General features: G+C 48.6%; 1 protein-coding gene across 1 annotated transcript in view; it reads right to left on the reverse strand.

Moving 5' to 3' along the window:
* Positions 1-20,417, reverse strand: part of Eya2 (EYA transcriptional coactivator and phosphatase 2) — a 172,962-nt gene extending 152,545 nt beyond the window's left edge. Inside the window, exon 1 of the mRNA XM_036184966.1 lies at positions 20,177-20,417. The gene's annotated coding sequence lies outside the window, so the exon portion shown is untranslated. The remainder of the gene's footprint in view (positions 1-20,176) is intronic.
* Positions 20,418-21,808: the final 1,391 nt, after the last annotated feature.

Below are 21,808 nucleotides of genomic sequence, written 5' to 3' on the forward strand. Positions count from 1 at the left end.
TTCAAAAACCGGTAATTCAACCAGAACTGTTTCCCCTTCCCAGGCTGAGGGTTTTGGAGGCCGTGGGTGTGTTTTTAGAAAAACACAACACACCAAGTCAGGAATTTCATGAGGAAAAACGTGGCAGCTGGGAAGGCCACATCTGGGGATCTGCTTGCTGTGTGAGTACATGCCGTTCTGCCTTCCCCTGAGCGAGGCAGGGCTACAGCCGGGCCGCTGCCGGCTCCTCTGGGACCCGGGGTGCTTCGAGGATCCAAGGCAGGCCTCCTGAGGAGGGACACACACCGATAGGGCCTCCCTCCTCCAGGACGAGGAACTGAGAACTGACAAGGCTGAGTCCCAGAGCTCTCCAGCATGAGGTGCCCCAAGCCCTTACCCATCCCCTGCCCTTGCCATGAATATCAGCCAGGTGTTGGTTACAACCCCAGCCTTCATCCTGGTTCCTGTCTGGAACACTCATGCCACAATAGCCTCCTTTACTCCATACAGCTATGGGGCTAGTACAGTACTATGTGCCTGTGACCCCATTTAAGCTGCTGGCCCCACTCCACAGATGGGAAAATTGAGGCTCAGGCAGATAAGGACAATAAGTGGCGGGTCTGGATTTCCACCGGTGCCTGAGTAGCACGGAAGCTATCCACACTGCCAATCATTTGTCCATAGAGCCCTGCATGTTCTATAGGAGTGTGCTTTCCTTGAGGTCTAAGAGGGATCTGTCCAGCCAAATCCACACATATATGAACTCAATTGCTGGGCTGCTGTCTGTGGCAATGGGATGAGTCCCAGGGACACTGTGGGGCCCTTTATGGAGTCTCTCCAACCTTAGTTCCCCCAAACAGAGAGTTGGGATGGTCTAGGAGAGCCCAGCAAGCTAGGAAGGATGATGGGGTGGGTGGTCATGTGGCCACAGTGTCAGCAGGTCGACACCATCAGCCATCTTGGTCATGCTGTTTAACCTTTTTGGATGACTGCCATATTCCCTGAAGTGCCAATAAAGTGTCTGGCCTGTGAGGATGGAGGTGTTGCTGAACACCTGGGCAGCCTAGCAGTTGGTTTGGAACCAGACTCTCCAAGGTACCTGCTCCTTCTTCTGGTGACTGGTCCACTGTGTCACACTTTATGAATCCTCTGAGATCTCATGGTCCACCCCTGTCCCCACGTTCTGTTCCCAAGGGAGCCAGATCTCACAGTCCCTACTCTGCTCAAAGCCCTGCAGTGGCTCCCACCTTGCTCAGAGCATAAGCCAAGAACAGATGGGTCCTGGAACGTCCCTGTTTTTCTGACATCCCAACTCCGCCTGCTCCAGCAAATTCCTGGCTATTCCAGAATGTACCGGCCACGACCCACTCTTAGCCCTGTGCATGCACTTCTGCGTCAGCACTGAGGGAGCCTTTCTTTGATGATGATGGCCTGTCCTGTCTGTGAGGGTCGGGTAAGGCTTTTGTAGCTGGGCATCCGTGAGAATGGAAGATCCACATCAGAAAAGGCAGAGTCTCAAATCAGAGCCCTGGGTTTCCAGAAAGCCAGTTTCCCAGCATGCCATGGCAGCGGCCACCTTTGTTAATTTAAATGTAGCAACATCACCTACCCCTGCCCAGCCGGTTTTCAGTGCAGACTTGTTTTCAAGCTGGGAGGGCATAGTAGACAACATTTTGAGACAACCTTGAGGAACATTCACGATGGGCTGCAGCTTGCAGGGCCAGAGCTGGACATGCTCAGAGGTCCCTCATCCCTCCACCCACTTTCTCACAGGCTTCATCGCTGCCTACACCCCATAATGCAGCCTGGTAGCAGGGCCCAGATTTTGAAAGGGGTATCCACAGAGGCCTCTCAAAGCTAAATGTTAAAAAGGGTTCCAAGGATTCTTTCAAAAAAGATCAACCCTCTCACCCATGCCAAATTCCTTCTAGAACTGGGCAAGCAGTTGCAAATAGCCTCAATGGCTAGCAAATACACATACAATCAAGCTAGTCTGTCAAATCAAAACTGCCGCTGCCAACAAGGTTACAGCAAGAACAATTGTCTTCACTTAGGCTAAGTCTGTACCGACCTGTGGTGGGTGCCAGCGGCATAGGGGGGTGTGGGTCTCTCGGTGCACCACAGCCCATGTATGGATGTGTGAGTGCCATCCCTTAATAATCAGGACAAGAAATGGAGACAGTCAGTGAGGTGTTGGCCATACAAACACAAGAACCTGGGTTTGATTCCTGGAACCCAGGCAAAGGTGGAAATAAAGAAGTGATGTCAGAGCGCTACCTCCTGACCTCCATGCATACTGTGGTGTACACAATGCCTGAACTCACGGCACACACAGGCACAGTAACAACAAAATCAGAATCTGGGTGTGGTAGCGTGTGTTTATAGTCTCAGAACTGGGATGGAAGGGTCAGGCGATCCCTAGGGACTTCATAGCTTACAGGATGACTGCCAGGACAATGGGAGACTCTGTCTCAAAACGGGGGTGGTGGTGTCCAGGAACAACACCCAAGGTTGACTTCAGGCTTCCATAAACATGTGCACACTTAGGCAGACCTGTGCATACACCCATGCATACATTCATACACATATACATACTAAAAATAAGCAAGACAGACCTCCACAACAAATACACACCCTACCCTAAGCATTAACAAAGCTAACCTAGTGACAACTTGGCCTCCACACCTTTCACATTTTTGGGGCAGGGACTTGGATGTAGGAAAGACTTCCCTCCCTCCTGAATCTCTGTTAGGAGAGTCACCACCATTCCCACCTCAGTGGAGAACAAATCCTGAGCTTCGGTGGCAGGGAGGCAACTGGGCTAGGTGGAGACTGTGGTGAGCTCATTAAGACCTCTAAATGGGGCAGCCGTTTCCCTGCTCTGGCCAACCGAGGTTGTATGGGCATGTGGGCACAACGATGACATATCTATCCTGCGATTCTTTTTTAACGGAAGCTAGAAAGCTGCAGTTTTTGTGTGAAACACACAGATTTTCAAATGATGGCCCTGTTCTCCTTTTCAAATGCCCTGCAGACCAAGGAGAGTCAAACTTGGAGTCTGGCAGTCAGTGAGGGCTACATCGTGTGGTGGTATTGTGTTCCCCAAAATATTGTGCACCCTAATAAATTTATCAGGGGTCAGAGAACAGACAGCCACTAGATACAGAGCCAAAAATGGCGGCTAGAAAATGGGTCAGAGCAAGCCATAGCAGAAGCTGGGAGGTGGTGGTGCACGCCTTTAATCCCAGCACTTGGAAGCAGAGCTAGGCGGATCTCTGTATGTTCAAGGATACAGCCAGCATGGAGACACATGCCTTTAATCCCAGAAAGCAAGCCTTTAATCCCAGGGAGTGATGGCAGAAAGTAGAAAGATATATAAGGTGTGAAGACCAGAAACTAGAAGCATTTGGCTGGTTAAGCATTTGGTTGGTTAGGCATTCAGGCTTTCGACCAGCAGTTCAGCTGAGAGCCATTGGGATGAGGACACAGAAGCTTGCAGTCTGAGGAAACAAGACCATCTGAGGAACTGGCGAGGTGAGGAAACTGTGGCTTGTTCTGTGTCTCTGATCTTCCAGCGTTCACCCCAATAACTGGCCTCAGGTTTGATTTTATTAATAAGACTCTTTGATATTCATGCTACAACATCGGATAATGCTACAGTACTTCTAGCCAGGGAAGAAGTCTAGGATAGGAGAGAAAGAAAGACAGAGACAGAGGCAGAGAGACAGAGAGACAGGGGCAGAGAGACAGAGAGCACAAAGCTCGGAGAAAGAAGGAGGGTTGAATATCAGAGACTGTGGGATGTGAGCCTATCCTGTGTCTCCTTTCTGTGCTATGCCTGGCTATACTGAGTCATTTCCCACTTTTGTTTTATTTGTGTTTGTATCTGTGGAGGTTTGAATAGGAATGGACCCCAAGACTCGTGTGTTTTAGTGCTTGGCTCATAGGGAGTGGCACTATTAGGAGGTGTGGCCTTGTTTGAGTAGGTGTGGCTTTGCTGGAGGAAGGTGCCTCTGTGGAGGCAGGCTTTGCGGTCTCATAGATGCTCAAGCTACACTTAGTGTGGCACACAGTCTCCTTCTGCTGTCTACGGATCAAGATGTAGAACTCTCAGCTCCTTCTCGAGCACCACATCTGCGCACGTGCCTCCATGTCTACCATAATGATAATGGACTGAACCTCTGAAGTATAAGCCAGCCTCAATGAAATATTTTTCTTTATAAGAGTTGCTGTGGTCATGGTGTCTCTTCACAGCAATAGAAACCCTGACTAAGACTGTCTGTGTGTGTTCATGTATGTGAATGTAGGCATGCACATGGCATAGCACATACGTGAAAATCAGACAACAGTCTTGGGGGTTGGTCCTCACTTTCTACCTTGTCTAAGACTATTCATCTTGTTCGCTTCTGTGTAGGCCAGACTAGCTGGCCCTCAAACCTCGGGGTGGGGTGGGGCTTCTGTTTTTATCTCCTAACTTGCCATAGGAGCACTGGGGTCACAGATACACACCACCATGTCCAGCTTTACATGGGTGCTGGGGATCCTAACTCAGGTCCTCACAATTGTACAACAGTACTTACCCTCAGAAGGCCTAGACATCTGCTGTGCTTGGCTAGAGCTCCCTAAATATCAAGTCTCAATTTTATACCAAGCACCATGAGAAAGATAAACCAGTGTCCATCCTCCACGGACAAGTAAAGGACAGATGAAGAGCCCAATAGTACACGTCTTACAGTTATCCGCCTAACAGGAACATTTGGACAGTAAGGAGGAAACACAGAAGTCCTACCCTGCATTTGGGCATTCCATAACTAGCACAGCAACCAGGAAAAGGGTGATGATGCATGTCTACAAGTATACAGCAATACAGTCTGGTGCCACAGGGAGCTTGTGTACCCATCTCCTTTAGCAACTGCTACTGAATTCAAACATTTCTCCATTGCCTCGCGAAGGTGACAGTATAAAGATGGACAAGATATGACATATGAGCTACAGATAAGCTCTTGACCCAGCTTCAATTGAAGCCAGATCACCCAGGATGTCTCATTTCCTAGGTCAATACATTTCCTTTGTAGTCTGTGGGCCAATTCAAAAGTTGTCCATCACAGAATAATCTCAACAGCTAAGGGTACTGTTGGCTGGGGTTTTGCTCAATGTGTCTTTCAGGGTGGGGAAGTAAGATAATGATTTCACTGCCAGCCTAGGCATCAACACGTCTTTAAATGCTCCAAGCACATTCCTTACCACGTCACCTGAACCCCTCCCCCAGTTCCTCCTTCTGTGTGGAATCCTCCTGGGTCCTGTCCCCACACAGAGCAGCACAGGTTCCTTGATGGTCTAAAGAGCATCAGACAACCCCTTATGAAAACTGCAGACATCTTACCCCTCTTACATCAACCCCAGATGACATGACCATCATCTTCGTGAATCCAGTGAAAACCCAGGGGATAGACTTGGACTGTTGCGCTGTTATCCATAACGAGCCGTGCTCAGGGAAACTCCTGAGAAACACATGAAGCTGGGGAGAGCTGATTGCTCCTTGGAAGACTCGGCCAGGCCCCGGGAGGCCTGAGTCCTGCTTTTTCCTGGAAACAACATTTAGTGACTCTTGGCATCTCCTCTGGTTAGGATTTAGTCACAAGAAACAAAGCGACAGGAGGAGGGCGAGGCTTAGGGTCTGTTGCCGAAATGAGATGCCCAGGACCTGTGATGTGTGCAAGGCAGAGTCAAAGGGGTTCCTCATTCAGATTTGAAACCAGGACCTTTTTCATGAAAGTCAATGGCAGCATCTTTTGGAGAATCAAAACACCTGGCAGCTGGAGACTGATCCTAGACTAATTGGTACATCTCATTCCCTCTCTAGCTGCTCTGAGCAGCCTGCTTTAGACTAAGGGTGTGTGTGTGTGTGTGTGTGTGTGTGTGTGTGTGTGTGTGTGTGTGTGTGTGTGTATGTGTGTGTGTATGGATGTGTATGTGTGTATGGATGTGTATGTGTGTATGTATGTGTGTGTGTATGTATGTGTATGTATGTGTGTATGTATGTGTGTATGTGTGTGTGTATGTGTGTGTGTATGTATGTGTGGTGTGTGTATGTGTGTGTGTACACACCTGTGTGGGTACATGTGTGTACATGGAGGCCAGGGATTGACATCATGTCTTCCTCAAGCATTTTTTCTCTTCCTTCCTCTCTCTCTCTTTCTCTCTATTTCTTTCTTCCTCCTCTCCCTTCCTTCCTTCCCTTCCCTTCCCTTCTCTTTTCCTTCTTCTTTCGAGACAGGGTTTCTCTGTGTAGTTTTGGTGCCTGTCCTGGAACTCACTCTGTAGACCAGGCTGGCCTCAAACTCATAGAACTCACAGAGATCCACCCACCTCCACCTCCTGAGTATTAGAAGGCCTTCACCATCTTTTTCAAGACAGGGTCACTCACTGTTTTGGAGCTTGCTGATTGGCTAGACTGGCTGGGCCAGTGAGCCCCAGGATCCTGTCTCTGCCTCCCAGAGTTAGGATTACAGGTATTTATGCTTGCACCTAGCTTTCTACCTGAATGCTAGGGATTCACACCTAGGTCCTCACACTCACATACTGAGTGCTTTACTGGCTGAACCACCTCCTCAGCGCCCCCTGGATTTTTTACTCTTGACAGTATCCTCCTCTGGAGTAGAGCCTGGTACACAGTAGGTACACAATACATGCTTTGGAATGTATGGATGAATGCAATTTCTATTCAATAGAAATGGGATGGGGGATGAGTAAGGGAAGGAGGTAAGAAATAGCTGGTTGCCTGTTGCCTAGAAACAAGGTAGACACTTCTGGAGGAAAACATTGTCTACAATAGAAAGCAAAAGACAAGAAATAAAAGAAGAAAATCCTTAGTGGGTGCCAGCAACTGCTGTAAGCTGGGGGCTCCAGGGCCCGTCTGTCCTCCTCCAGCCTTGACTCAAAAACCCAGGGTCCTCGGACACAGGGCTGAGGTCTTTCCTCTGGCTGTACAACAATGGGCTAAGCCTGGGAACCTCTGAGGCAGGGCAGGGGGAGCCAGCAGCGAGTGTCTTGGGATCAATCTTCAGCCAGTCCTAAAATCTGAGTTCCTTTACAGGTCATACCTGTGCCGCAGGCCCTTCCCCTTCTTCACCCCCAAATGAGCCCAGGCTGAATCCTTTCTCTTCAGCGGGTAATAGATACATAGCTTTTAACGACTGCTGTGGGTCAGGGGCCTCCTGGCACAGATCACACCTGTGACCTCCATTCCCGTCATTTCATTGAGAAAGAAACTGAGCCTGGGAGAGGTTGCCTGAGCCCGGGTCTGGGAGACCAGTCGGTGCAGTCACAACAACCCTTCCATCTGTGATAGACCGCATCCACAACAGTGGTCCCGTAAGATCACAATGGAGCTAAAAGTTTCCCTCTGCAGGGTGACATCATAGTCCTTGAATCATCCCAGTGTGCACAATCACGTTTGAGTGGTTGGCACTGGCATAAACTATCTCATGGCGCCCCCAGAATAAACACAGCAGCACACACGATTACTCATAGCACATCAGACTCAACCAAGACAGTAAACCACCTGTCAGCACCCAAGGACTGGCTTCTGCTACTTCACATCATCGTTGGAGTGTGTCCTGCCTCTATAGTGTAACGTGGGATGCTGTGCACACCAGAGCAGTCTTGGCTGTTATGTTCACTGTTGGCATCTGGATCGAATACAGCAACTGTCTAGCGTAGATTGGTGTAAATGCACACAGCATTCACACAGCAACTAAACCACCCAATGGTGTATTCCTCGGAATGTTTTAACTACAAAATTGCAGCTAAGAAACTTTTACCTGCTTTGCACACCTGTGTTTAGTTCATCCATGACACAGTTAAGTGAGGGGGAATGAGAGGGAGCTGGATTCTTTCTGGGTGGTAGAGGCTGGGCAGTGTAGTAATCAGGAAACATACCTCCTGACCCAGTCCTCACATAAAAGCCTGGCTTGACCCCTACTCTGTGTGGACTTGAATGGGCCACACTGTGTGCTGCCCTTTGCTCATCTATCCTAGGAACAGCTGTCACGAGGAAGAGGGAAGTTTGTGTCTACGGCCATTCAGGGTTGGACCATGCAGAAGGGACGCTCAGACTATTGCTGCCACCTCTGTATGTGTGTGCCCAAAGCTGGGCCACGCACATGTGCCATGCATCTGCTCAGTCAGCTGATTGTATGTAGGCTGAGACTGCCAGAACTGACAGCCTCGGGCAGCACCTCACTCCTTTCATCTTATGCCTGGTGACTGCACAGAGCAGCAAGACCAGAGTCTCACTACACCAGAGTCTCGTTATTTGAGGGCACTTTAGAAGTAGACTATTTCATTGTTGTATTTTATTTTCAGTTTTTGAGACAGGGTCTTGCTATAGAGCCCAGGCTAGCTTCAGATTTGAACACTTTCTGCCTCTGCCTCTGCCTCCTGAGCACTACATCTCCTACTGTGTCTGGCTTAAAGTATTTCCCTCCTCCCTCCCTTTCTCCCTCCCTCCCCTCTTTCCTCCCTCCTGTCTTTCTTCCTTCCTCTTTTTCTTTTTTGGTTCTATTGAGACAGAGCCCCAATCTGTAGCCCAAGGTAGCCTGGAACTCATGGCAATCCTCCTGCCTCAGCCTCCGAGTGACTGGGATTGCAGGCATAAGCCACCACACACATCTTAAAATATTTCTTTTTAAATAAAGAGGTCATGGAGAAACCCCTGACCCTCAGACACACGTGTCAAGACTTTGCTCCAGAATTCAGCAGCCACACCGGTTTTGTTGTTAATTAATTTATGGGCTTGGGTTTTAAACCATTCTAAACAGTTTTATGGTGAGCAGTAAAAACTTTGGAGCCCATTGGCCCTAAATTTTTTTTCCTGTTTTCCAAAGTCTAAGGAGAGACATGTCCCTGCATGTTTAAGCTACTGTGGAAGGGTGCACACCTCACTCAAAAAGAAGAGTCAGATTCTTGCAGAATGTCTCCAGTCCAGAGACTGTAGCTACTTGAGAAGCAGTGGAGTTCGCCTAGGGCGAGTAACTGTGACTTTTACCCTCTTTTTTATTGAGTTCTTCTGAGAGCAAATCTACTCCCACATTCATATTTTAAATTGTAAAACATGCTTATGATGTGTATGTGTGTTTGTACATGTGTGTGCATGCGTGTGCAGGTGCACATATGTTTGTGTGACTTCACTGTGCATGTATGTGTGAAGGCCAGAGACCAAAATCAGTTTTTCAGGTCAGAAGTTATCTACCTCTTGTTGGAGGCAGAATCTCTCATTGGCCTGCCTCTCACCAGGTACGGTAGGCTCTCTGGCCAGGGAGCCTCAGGAATCGGCCTGTCTCCCCCTCCAAAGCTCTGGGTTTGTAAATGAACATTACCATACTTAGTGTGGGTTCTGGAGTCAAACTCAGGTCCTCTTACTTGCAAAATGAGTGTTTTACAGACTAAGCCACCTCCCCAACCCTGGGATATTATTTGATTGAAGTCCTTATAACAAATCTGACACTGAAGTTATCTGTCTCGTGAGCTGGCAAAAGTCCTGAGGCTCACAGGGCTCTTGGGATCTGCCCAAAGTCATACAGAAAGTAGGTGACAGGGTGAGGAGTCAGCCCTGGCCTCAGCAGTGCCCCATTTCAAAGACACAGCACTGGCCTGGCCTGGTCTGGGGAGGTGGTCCCTCTTGGTGGGCACAGGTTCTTAAGAGTTCTGGAGGTCCTCACAGCCCACTTGGGTTCCTCTCTCTATATGCTATCAAAAAATGTATATACTGGTTCTCACGTGAGCTGGACAAGGAGGACATAGATATGCTAATGTGGATGGGGAAATCATGAGAGACCTCAGCCCTACACAAAGAACTGTCATCGACCAAGGAAGGCTGGAGGCAAAAGTCTTCCCCAGGGACAAGCACACTAACTGGCCGTCTGACATACCGGATGGTCAGCCCTAAAAACATACACACAAGTTACATTATACACACAGACACACAGACACAGACACAGACACGGACACAGACACAGACACACACACACACATACACACACACACACACACACACACACACACACACACACACACACGCACTCATGCACATGCAACACATTAATGAAAAAAGACACTATAAATTAGGAAAGGCAAGGAGGGGTATGTGGAAGGGTCTGGAGGGAGGAGGGGGAAGAGGGAAGTAATGAAATTATATTAACATCTCAAAAATAAAAGAAAAAAATTTGAGAACTGAATGATCAGTCTTTTTGTCTTTTGAGACAGGGTCTCTCTGTGTAGCTGATAGCTGGCTGTCCTGGAACTCACTCTGTAGACCAGGCTGACCTTGAACACAGAGATCTGCCTGCCTCTGGCTCTGGAGTGCTGGGATTACAGGCGTGTGCCACCACCCCCTAAGAAAAAAAAATTTAAAAAGAAAAACATTACTGGTTCTCAGTGAAAAGAGAGGGCAAGGACCACAGAAACCCTAGCTGGTTTAATATAGAGAATCTGCCATCAGTCTCTCAATTTGTCACACAGACACACCTGTAACACAAGGGTCTTGGTTTTGTGTTGTTGGTGGTGTTGTTATTTTAATGTGTAAGAGCATTTGCTTGCAAATATATTCATCACGTACATGTAGTACCTATGGAAGCCAGAAGAGGGCAGAATTAGAGAAACAGGCATTTGTCAGCCTCCATGTGGATGTTGGGAACCCAACCCAGGTCCCCTGGAAGAGCAACCAGTGCTCTTAACTGCTGAACCATCCAGAACTTTATCATGAGGATTTTTTTGGGAGACAATTAAACACTTTGTGAAAGTTCACGGCACCTAAAAACTTGGTGAGATTTTTAATCTACCACCCCTCCCCCATCCCTCTCTGGATACTGAGATGATCTCAAACTCTAATACTCTCATCATTTCATTCTCTAATGTCCCAAAGTCTGGGGACATTTCACACTCTAAGGAAAGCAAAAGGTGAACGCCACCACCACCCTGATGCATTCTTACCACAGCCCACCAAACCCGCTGGTTACTTGCATTGTGAATGGGGAAACTGAGGCAAAGCTAAGCTCTTAACCCAGGTCTTGGCTTTCAACAACATCGGAACTCCCTATCTATAAAGTCCGGGGAGAACATTGTTGAGATTAGGTTAGCTCAGATCAGATCTGGATCAGTCCAAGGTGGTCCTTCCGAGGGTCAGATCTATGGTACTAGCTAGCCAGTGAGTCCCAAGGACTCTCTGTGAGTCTTTGGCATTAGGAGAAAATCTTTTGTTTTTCTTTTTCAGCCCCTTAAGGTTTGCTAAACTGAGCAAGAGCCTCATTTTTCCCCCTTCCTGTGACTTCCCTTTCATTTAAATGGGAAAACATGCATTTCAAAGAGGTTCAATAACAGCGCTGAATTCTCAGGTTCAATCACAATGTCCCCATTGTGGCTGGGGACTCCTTGGCCTTTAAGCTTGGGTTATAAAAATTTGGTTTGAGCCCAAAGTCTGGCTTTAATAGAATATTTTAATTTTGTTTAATGAATATTATTTTAAGTCTATTTGGCAGTTTAAAAATGTGTTCTTTTATTTTCAAATTAAGCTTTACCCGTGATCTGTGCTTTCTTGGGGGTGGGGGTACAGTGTGCAGCGGGGGCGATAATAATACAAGCTACCATTTATTGAGTGCTTACTATGTGCCAAACGCCCTGTGAATGCGTGCCACCTCGTTTAGTATGCATAGTCTTTCCAGGAACAGCCGCTGCGCCCAGAGGTGGCAGTTCTGGGGCACCGTGAGTAGCCAAGATTGACACCAACTCTGTCTAGAGTTTAGGGCCTGTGCTCTCACCCACAGCCCACACTCTCTCCTGCAGTTTCCAGGCACCTCATTGGCCTGGTATGCAATCCTCTGTCATCTTTACAGCCGGCTTATTAAACACAGACAGTCGGGACCACAAAGCCAAGACTCTCACAGGTGATGGCTTTAAATGTTCACCATAGTCGATGGCAAAATCCTTATTATCATTATTATGCCCAGTTTTTTTTGTTTTTTGTTTTTGTTTTTTGAGACAGGGTTTCTCTGTGTAGCTTTGCACCTTTCCTGGAACTTACTTGGTAGCCCAGGTTGGCCTCGAACTCACAGAGTTCCGCCTGGCTCTGCCTCCTGAATGCTGGGATTAGAGGCGTGCGCCACCACCGCCACCGCAGCCGCCACCACCACTACCACCCGGCCATGCCCAGTTTTATAAACGGAGAAACTGAGGCACAGAGAGAGCTAAGTCATTAGCCTCAGGCCACGTAGCTTGTAATTGGTGGTCACTGCAGGGTTTGCCTCGGTCATCACTCATACTCTGCCCACTGCTTTTACCGTAATCTCCACAGGAAGGTGCACTATAAGCCTCGTTGAGCAGATGAGGACACTGAGGTACAGAGATGTACAGTGATGGGTGGGTAAATACCAGGGGGGGACTTTAACCCTAGCAGACCAGGGTTCCCAGCAAGGCTCCCATGTGGGGAAAGCTGATTCTTCCCACCCTGCACCATTTCTCAGGGAGGCAGAGAACAATGGTCAGGGTACCAGCCATGTCCCACGATGCACAATGCAGATTGGGGCACAAAAGCTGGTACACCTCTCTTGTTGAGCTGGGCTTCTTGAGGTGAGCATCTGCTGAGTTGCTCTATCCCTCATCCTGCCATGGGAGCTATAGAAAACTCTGGAAAGGTCTGGGAGTCATAGCAATACCTACCACCAGGACTAAGGCAGGGATACCACTCAAGGACACTGGAGTCCCGCTCTTGTGTGTGTCTCAGATCAGAGGAAAGGATAAGAATGAAGGTGCCAGCAACAGAGCATGTCTTTGGAATGGTTTATCAAATGCTCAACACACACTGTTTCTTGTCAATGGAATTTATCTTGTCATACTGCAATGGGTCAGGGGTCAACATATTTTGCTCTAAAGGGCCACAGCCAGTGTGTCAGGCTCCGTGGGCTGCACATTCCCTGTAGTAACACTGAGGTTGTTATAGTGGGACAGCAGTTGGAGACAGCCAGCTACAAGGTTAGGGACCACCAGCTGTAGGGTTGCAGACCTGCCGGATTGCGGGTCGCAACAGCCCCTAGCTCCAAACTCGCCTAGGCTTCCACAAGGGCAGATTCGAGGACAGCATCTTCCTCTTTCTTCCAGAGTTGGCTTCTATTTTGACCCTCTGTGAATACCCATAAGGCCATGCAAGTGGAGCTGACTTTAAAGTCTGCTTGCCCAGGGCTGACGTGGAAGCCGCCTGTTCTAGGGGCTTCGGACCAGAGCTGCACGTAATCTTGGCTCTGACACAGGCTATAGGACCCTGATCACGTGACTTTACCCACCCCAAACATCCCATTTCCACATCTATAAAATGGAGATAATAACAGCTTACTCCATCCAGAGACAAAGCAAAATATTTCCTAAGTGTCGTGGCTGGCACACAGCTCATCTTCAATACACAGGGCGATCGGCTGTTGCCAACAACTCTTGCACATGGTAGCATATTTTTTTTTCAAAAACAAAGAAACCAAAAATTAATTCACTGAAGTAAAAATATAAAAAGGCAGACAAACTTTCCAAACCAAGTTCTTTAAAGTTATCCTGAGGGTCCCAGAGGTCAGAAAACACCCCATCCCGGATCAAACCACTAGAAACCCCGCCCCCTATGCCTGTCTGCCTCCCCAAGTCTGCATCCACGTCCCTGTACCAGTCTGTCTTTCTTGTGGTGCCTAAGCAATGTGGAGACATTCCATGAGTTTCAGCCATCTGCTGAGATGAGGACATTACCCCCCTCCCCCGCCCCGTCGACTTTCCCCTTCCCTCCACACCCCAGCCACCAAGCTTCAGGGGGTGGGGACCAGTCTCTTCAGCAAGAGGAAAACACACAGAGCTCAGGATCCTCACAGACCGGAGGTGAATAATCTCCCAGGCTTCACTCTTTGTCAGGGCTGGATAGGGCCAGAACTCTGTTGACAGCATGGATACAAGTCACAACTTGTTGTGACACTTGAGACCATCCGTCCCAGCAGAGCCCAGTCTCTGGCTTCCCTTGACTTCCCAGTGGCAAAGGGGGCCAGAAGTACGTGATCCTCCTCCTCTCCACCCCTTCCCAAGCAAGCAGGGAACGCAGATCTTTGCCGGAGAGATACACGGTGCTAGAACATTCCAAAACAAAAGTGGCCATATGTGCAAATAATATACACCCACAAAAGCAAACAATCTCTACGGGCTGACACCTTTTCTGTCTCTCAGAAGAGAGTTAAATCCTTTGTGGAATTCCTATCAGCAACTGGGTTGGTACCAAATTCAGGGACGTGCAGACACACTGTGTGTATACTTCAGGAAGCCCGTGGCTGGCGAGAGCTAAAGGCTTGTCTTCACACTGTGCATCCTACATTTTAAAAATCACAGAAAAAGAAAAAGAAAAAACCACGGGAAACTGTTAATACTTCAACCACAACATGACCATGAGGTGGGGAATAAGAGGCGAGGAAATTGATCGGGGACCACAGGGCATTTTAACCTCTGACTCCCACAGATCTGAACATGCAAGGAGGCATCAGTGGTGACAGACAGACCTGAACCTAGTTTTCCTCTAGAATAGTTAAAGAGAAAGTTCTGGAGGAGACCGCCATTCCAGCCTCTCCTTTACCACAGACGTCTTTGCTGGTCCTCGGAGAACCCAGATCAAGTCACGAGCAGAACACCCCCTCTTCTGTGTCCAATTCAACCAAACACGTCTAACAGGCAGGAATTCAAACTTGGCCCAGGGAATGATTGCTGGTGGTTTTGTCCTGTTTTGGTGACCTTCAGCGCGTTTATTTATGCACTTCAAGCCCATGATCTAATCACGTTGGTTTGGCTTCCCTGCTCATAATAGCAGCCTGTAAAAAGCTATTGAGAATTCCCCATGTTTTCTCATTTTGGGTCAAGGAACTAAAAGTCGATATCTAAGTAACCTTTTTAAAAATTGAAAGGCCTGTACAACCCCCGACACATGGAGTGTTTCACCTGAAAGAAGGCTGTCTCTTAGAGCCTCCTTAAGGTGCAAGTTCCGGTGTCCGCCTATTCGAGAAGTAGCTAAGAGGGATTTTTTTGACCTAAGTCAAACAATGACATTTAAAACTCACGTTAAAGCAATTACCATGCAGAATCGCCCGTGTTTTTCCCATTTCTTAAACAGAAGTGTGTATGTTTTTGCATAGTTTCCTGCAGTGATTTTGTTTCTTGGCAAACTCACATCGTACCATGAAACCCAAAGTATTCACGTTGCAGGAACAATAATGGCCGAAACAGACCCAGTCGCTTCTGTCATGATTTTTCTTTACAAAATTAAAATGTCTACTGGTTAATACACGATCTATTTCAGTTCTGGAAAATGGTGCTTAGGAGATAAACAGAAAAGAGACAGACCCCCGCCTCTAGAGGATGCAAGAAAGAGTGTATTGCCACACATGTAGGAGTAAGGGCTGGATCGTTCAGTTCCTCATTCTTCAGAGGTAGGGGTAATGTCGACTTTTATCATTTTTCCTTCAATTACAATCCCTACGAGCTGACTGTTTCCTGAATGAGTGAACACGAGCAGATATGTTCGTCTGAGTTATGCCTGAGGATACCCAGACTTTTAAAAGTTAATTTTCCTAGATATCCAGACTGAAGGGGAAAGTTGGATGCCGTCGACATCACGCGCATTTTATGGTATGGGCACAATATTATGGATGGTAAATGACAAGACAGTTTTTAACCTCTGTTAAATTCTTCACACATTTTTTAAAGATGTTTAAATTGGCATTCTTTCTCACTGGCATTTCTGTTTTAAATTTCTGCATAGACTCAAGAGTACAAATTCATATATCAAAACACGGGGAGCTGGCAAATCTCTGTTGGAAGTGCTATAATTGCAAGACAGGAATGGCTGTGAGGCCGAAGCCCCTGCTCTCAGTAGGACGGTGTACTCAGCTCCTGTGTCCCATCCATTTCCCTCAGCTTGCCGTCCAAGGATGCACCTCTCAGGCCCTCTTAACCATACGCCTGCGCGTCCACACATTCAGGCTACTGGTAGCATCCCTTGACATTCTAAGTGGCCAAGACGAACTGCTTCTGTTACCCGACTCTTGAGACCACCTGTTCCAAATTACCTTGTCCTCCAAATGTTTATAATCGAACCCCAGGTCAGCTTCCACTCTAGCAATACAATGCAGCTCCTTCCGGTAAAGCCGACCTTAGCTGTGCCTACCGGAACGTTTAGGGCCTTCTCTCTGCCGGTAAATTTATTGACTCGTTTTAGGAACAGAACTGCTCGGTGTTAATATAAAAGGGACAAATCAAATTAGCCCTCGTAAATAAACAGCCGTTTTCCTTGACAGGAGCAGACCCAGACTGCTAAACACGACTCCCAGGGTTTCTAGTCCTGTTTTCTAAATACTGAATATGATTTCCCTTCTATTTGAGAGAGAGAGAGAGAGAGAGAGAGAGAGAGAGAACAACCAGGGCAGCTTCAGAAAATAGTTTGTTCTGTGCATGTGCAGAGCCATCCAAACTGAGTGTCACCCTCCAAGGGGAGGGAGAGCAGGGTTTTCAAAGGTCTTGGTGAGGCACCATTGGGGAACCGAAGGCTTGGGTTTCATCTGCACTTCATCTGCGGCCTGTGTGAGTCATCTGCTCTGTGACTCAGTTTCCTCCTTAACAAGGCTGGGCTATTAATAATGACACCCAAAGGACTGCTGTGAAGAGGTACCCTAAGGATCACTGAGCTGAGCTGACTGTTGACCTCTGCATTCAAGTCCTGGATGTGGGGTGGTTGTTTGTGTTGTTTGTTTGTTTGTTTGTTTGTCTGTTTTTTAACAATGGGTGTTTCTATAAGTGAATCTTAAGTGTGGTCTCTCAGTGAGAAAAACAGTATCAGCATTCACTGGCCATGAAAGCCAGAGAGAAGAAAAGGGAGAGCACACACGTGAAAACATGTAGCTTCCTTCAGCTCTAGGTACACTGGGCAGGCACGTTCCTACCACGGATTACTCGCTACAAAGAATGAGCTCCTGTGGGTCAATTACGGGGACACAAGTGGATCTGCAGTGTTAGTCCCCGATGGAGGGTTCCCTCCCTGGATTAGAGGTGTCAGGCAAACACCATTAAAGCAGTTAAGCAGACAGCAGGAACGGAGTACTGTCACCTACCAGAAGTTTCTTTGTGTGTGTGGTGTGTTTGGGACACTTTCGTGGCCGCAGAGGCTGAGGGGAAAGTGAAGTGCTCACAGAAACTGTGATTCTGGAATCAGGAAGAGTTGGGACTGAGCGAGGAATGAGAGAGAGAGAGAGAGAGAGAGAGAGAGAGAGAGAGAGAGAGAGAGAGAGAGAGAGAATGTGTGTTCTGTCAACAGGCCATGTTTTCTCAACTCCCGGGTTAAGCCTCTGTAAAGGATTCCTTCTGGGCAAACGCCTCCAACTCCTTATTCAGAACAAATAGCCAGGAAAATGTTTCCTGCCCACAGCAGAACCCAGTCTTGGTGACAGGCAGAAAGTGTGGCGGTCTGGGAGTGACTCTCGGCCCCAAACCCCAAGATCGGGAGGCCATAGAACTAAGCAATCCTCCCTTTCAGAAGCCTCTGGGAAGGCAATTCTCTCTCTTAAGGAAGACCAAGCCCCATGGTCTTCCTTTGTATCTGGTGCCCAGGTGAGAGGCAGGTAAATATCTCTGGCCATGTGACAGGAAGCAAGTCCTTTCTTCCAGACTTCACAGACAGACACACAACACACACCTCAGATCTGTGGACACTGCCTGAGAGCTAGGCTTTCCCATGTGCACTGAGCATCCTTCATGGGCAAGACGCTTGCTCAGCAAGGGCGAGCCCCTGCTCCAGCTCCAGCTCCCCATCCATCCTCTTAGATGCAGGGGCTTCAGCAGTTGGCCCAGCTGAGCAAGACCTCTCCCCTCCCTTCTTTTTCTGACAGCCATTGGCTGTCTCTGTAACCAGAAACACATCTGCTGTGGGTCGTCCGGAACCTCCCTCCCGCTCAGCGGCAGCCTACGCAAGTTTATTGTTGACCCTAATGAGTTTCAAAGGGGGCGACGCAGCTGAGGACACCCAGCACACCTCTTGTGTATGTGTGTGTGGCAGAGAAAGAGTTCTCGCCGGAGCCTGTGATAGATGGCCGCTTAGCTCTGGTCTCCTACTCCCTGCACAAGTTATCTTTGGGAAATAGCTGAAAAATAAGGAAATGGTTTCTTCTTTGTCAGGGATGGAGTCATCTTGTCTTGGGGGAACCAAAAGACATCTTAAGTGGATGTGCCAGGACTGTGCATACATTTTTGCAAACTGCCAGCATCTCCACAGTGTACTCAACCCAATTCTGAAAGTACCCAGCTATGCCACAGGACCCAGTTTGCTGCCGGTTCTTCTCTCTGTCCCCACAGAAGCTAGCATTTTACTAATTTATCCAGGAACTAGACTCGAAATCTCTTAAACACAATTTAAGGCAGCAGGATATGTTGGAAGCAGTGTACTATGTGTGGTTCCCCCGCTCCCAAATGGTAATCTTGTAACAGGTCAACAAATCACATCTCTTTATGAGGTGTTTAACCCAGCACAAAAGTCACGAAAAGATGCTAGAACTTAGGACATTAAAAGAGCTGTTTTTTAATACATAAAAATAGTGGGGCACAAATCTTTTCATTTTTACTTCACATTGTTTAGTTATCTGACACTAAGAAACCAACTTATGTGTCTGTGAGTTATTTTTATACATTCAGGCACAGCACTCTACAAGCTCTCTAAGACACGGGAAGAAAATAACCAATTATTTTCAGCTAAAACAGCTTATCAAGTTGTGAACTATGATACAAAGGGACATAGGGACCTAAAAAAAACGGCTTACACACACACCACTCAGGTTCTCTCAGATCTATCCACATTGGTTTTTCTACAGCTGCAGAATTCCGAGTTTCAAATACACACTTGATATTACATCCAATCACATACACACACAAAATTCAAAACATTATTTTCTTACATAAATAGTCCGTTAATTTCCCCCAGTCTGAAGATGTCTCAAGACAAGGAAATATTCAGCTTGAAGGACTTAAGCTGGAGGGAAGAAGTGGGCATTTCTTGAATAAAACTGCAGGATGATTCTTGGTCAAAAATTATTTTGAAAAGTCTGTATGTTGGGGTCTAACACACTGCCGTGGGCTGGCGTGTCTACTAACCCATACTCGGGTTAATAGAAATTTCACCCGAGCATCAAGGGCTTGTGGAATTAATAGACTTGGCTCCAAATACAACTATTGTCTCCAGTTGTAATTTCTTTGGGGCGGGTGATTTGTGTACCTCGCGCTGTATATATATGTGTATGTATGTATGTATGTGTGTATATATATATATACATATGTTATTAAAGGTTGTGTAGCATTTCGGGTGGTGGAGGGAAGAGAGAAAGGACAACCGGTAGCGGCTGCCTTGCTTTTCCGCCCACCAGCAATGAGTGAGGGCTGTCAAGTGCGAGTTCTGGATGGCTTTGGGGCAGTATGAACCTTGCAAGAAAGACTCGCTTTTAACTGCTGAGCAAAGCACGTTGAGGCTTTAGCAGTGAGATACTTTTCCCAGTCACGCTTCCGTAATACTCCTTGAGCCTGAGAGCTATTTGAAAAGCGTTGAAGCAGCTAGGGCCAGTCCACAGCTTCCAGGCTAAAATAACTGTAGACCGCGCGCTCTCCCCTTACTACGAAACCCAGTCTAAGCGTTCTGATGGAAAGTTGTGTTAAAGTTTCAGCTCCAACTTCAGCGCCCTGAGCTGGACCACTGCTGGCTGTTGGATCTAAAGACTTTTCAAAAGAAAATTGGCGTGGAGGAGGGCCGGGCCAGCGGCCCCGAGTCCCAGTGGTTTGTTCCGCTCCTCGGCCACCCCAGCACCCCGGCCCTGGGCATCAGCTTGTCCCTGGGTTCCTTTTGGGTAGGATCCGAGATTCACCACGAGCCTCCTCCAAGGCCAGGTATCTAACCAAACGCAGAGACACGGCCGCGTCCTGCACTTGTCCCGCGCGCGGGAGTTGCCAACTTCAGTCACTGCGCCCCGCACCCCACTCACCTGGAACACGCGGGGAAACTGAGTCCCAGAGACCCAGAGGGATCCCGAAAGGGGATCTGCCTGCGGCGGCCGGGTCCCCGGGATCCGCGATCCCGCCCTTCGTTCCCCAGCGCGGTACTCACCCGCGCAATGCAGAGGCGTCCCGAGCGGGGCCAGGCCGGGTGACGGCACGCGGAGCGAATGTCGCGGGGCTGCGGCGGCCGCCTGTGCCGGGGACCGGTCCCCTGTCCGGGCCGCGGGTCTCCTGCGCCCCCGCCGGGCCGCGCCGTGAGTGGGGGCCGCGAGGCGCGGCGCTGACTCCGGGCGGAGACTCGGCCCTGCAGTGCGCGCTGCTCTCGCTGCCGCCGCTGCGCTCCCGGAGGAGGGACGCGCCGGCCTCCTCCCGGCGGCGACGCCCACGCCGCCTCCCGGGCCCGCAGCGTCCTCACCGCGGCCAGGCGCGGCCCCAGAGAGCCAGCAGCGCAGACAGGGACCGCGTGCATGCACTCATCCATCCATCATGCACCCACCCACCCATCATCTATCCATCCATCCATCTATACTCCACCCGGCCCGTGCCGGGTCAGCCGCTCCACTAGAACAAGACCAACTCCGTTTTCTGTCGTCCTAGAACTTTCCATTCACGCCGAGAGAGGGATCATGAACAAAGAATCCAGGAAAAAGAAGACAGTTGGAGAAAGTTGTAAATACTAAGGAGGAGGAAAAAAGAGGGTCCGTGGCCGGGGGGGGGGGGGGGGGGTAGGGCAGTCCTGGAAGACGTCTCTGAGGAGGTGTCACCTCAATTTCAGGAAAGGGGTGTGTGTGTGTGTGTGTGTGTGTGTGTGTGTGTGTGTGTGTGTGTGTGTGTTTGGGCAGAGGCCAACATTAGTGTCTTCATCAATTGCTCTCTACCTCCTTTATTTTTATTTTTTTAAGGTTGGGTCTCTTTTTTTCAGTTCAGCCAGAGTGGCTGACCAACAAGCCCCCAGGACTGTCTCCCAGGCGCTGCATTGCAGGCAGCGACTGCCATGTCTACCTTTTTATATAGGTGATGGGGATCTGAACTCAGGTCCCCATGCTTGTATGGCATTTTAATGACTGAGCCATCTCCTCTGTCCAGCACCTCTACGGAGCTCAGCGGGCTTCAGAGGACTACTACCATTGCCTACTCGGCTGCTGGTGCTATAGGTGTCTCCACCAAGCCAGTCAGTCTCTGGGTCCCTTATCAGAGGCCCTGATGGAAATTAGATGTGGGCTCCGACTGGGCTCCAGTGGTAGAGGATCTGTTCCAAGTTTCCAAACATCAGCCTCTTTGGCCTCTTAGCTGTGGTCAGTCAAGAGCCTCTGACTCTTTGAACCCTGACTCCTTGTTCCAGAGGCCACTCACTACTATGCCAAACTCCAGAGGATCGGATGCCCTCTTCTGGCCTCTGTGGGCACTGCACTCACATGCATAACTTCCCACATGCACACAGATAGATTAAAAACAAAATATGGTGCTGGAGAGACAGCGCAGCAGTTAAGAGTACTTGTTGCTCTCACAGAGGACCCAGGTTCAGTTCTCAGCACCCACATGGTGGCTCACAACTGTCCTAGCTCCAATTCCAGGAGATTCAACACCGTTTTCTCAACTCCACACAGTGCACATTCATTCGTTCAGGCAGAACACTCATACACAAAGGTAAAAATAAACCAGAACCTGTTGTGAGTCTTTTCCGTAACTCAAAGGAATGTCCATCTACCTGAATGTCTACTTTTGTACTCGTGGTACTTTT

The sequence above is a fragment of the Onychomys torridus genome, chromosome 4 (genome assembly GCF_903995425.1).
Source record: "Onychomys torridus chromosome 4, mOncTor1.1, whole genome shotgun sequence".
NCBI lineage: Eukaryota > Metazoa > Chordata > Mammalia > Rodentia > Cricetidae > Onychomys > Onychomys torridus.